The sequence below is a fragment of the Monopterus albus genome, unplaced genomic scaffold (genome assembly GCF_001952655.1).
Source record: "Monopterus albus unplaced genomic scaffold, M_albus_1.0 scaffold96.1, whole genome shotgun sequence".
NCBI lineage: Eukaryota > Metazoa > Chordata > Actinopteri > Synbranchiformes > Synbranchidae > Monopterus > Monopterus albus.
Window position 1 is genome coordinate 3,738,593 of NW_018127976.1, and position 1,272 is coordinate 3,739,864.

Genomic DNA, 1,272 nt, shown 5'->3' on the forward strand with positions numbered 1-1,272 from the left:
AAAGCGCTATGTAAGGCCTTTTAGCAAGACCATATCCAAATTATGATATGGATCAATACCAAAATCTAATCAATTGTTCAGTGGGCCATACAATACCTCTCCAAAAAATGTCATCAAAATCCATTCATTAATTTTTGAGTTGTGCTATTAACAATCAAACAAACAAACGCCAGCAAAAACAGCCAAGAGTGTCCTTGTTGTTGATGTTTGCCAGAGAAATTACCCCTGGAACTGTTCCCCAAATAAAAGTCTGCCAGACAGTAGTTTATGTAAATAATAAGGCCCATTTTTACATAAGTAAACTTTTCTCAATCAGATTGCTAATGAGCAGTAGAGGATGCCCAGCATACAGTAGCTCACAACACTCATCAATTGGCCCATGATGTATGCCATTAAGGTTCAGGGGATTTGATTAGAGCCCTCTAAGAACAAGCTGCAAACTTCCCAAGATTATTTAGTGTTTTATACATCTGCTACCTCTCTGTTTCTGAGCATCTCACCCTCTGGATATGGTTTCCCACTTCCCAAACTTATCATGTTCTGCTTCTACTCTCTCCTTCGGCCTGGTGGTCACCACACACAGAGATGGGATGGGAGATGGTAATAAGGAGAGGATAAGTGAGGAAGGAAAACATGAGTGACACTGTATGTACTTCCATAGATATTCCTACATTATCTGGAGTTCTGTTTTATGATTGCTTTCACAGAGATATCTGACAAAAATAGACCTCATAAAAGCATCTAAGTTCATCAGTACAAATTGAATTCTTCACTATAATAATTATTTGATTTCTTGTCTGGAAGAAAGCACAAATTTTCTGCTGGAGTCTTGAACAGTTTGAAGGTGTAGCTCCTTTGGTCCCATTTGAAAAAAGTTAAATAGTTTGAGCGTTTGTTACATGTGCTTATTCACTTTGTTGCAGAGTGTTTGATGAGTAGATTATTATCACTTTCCTATCTGTCCATTAAGTATGAGCTATAGACAGCAGCCAGTTAGCTTAGCTCTACTTGTTTTATGGGACTCACATGACATCTACTGTGTTTAATCATACAAAAGCAAATACAAGTGTAAAAATGAACATTTGTGGTTTTATTGGTCTAGCTTATGTGCCCCCATAAAACTGGCAGGTTTTATTTTTGTTTATTTATTTATATTTATTTATTTTTGTGGATAGAGCCAGGCTAACTCCTAGCTGCTTGCTGAGCTAAGCTATCTCTGGCTATACCTTAAGAATTAATAGACAGTGGTCAAGCTATCTCATTCTTTTCCTT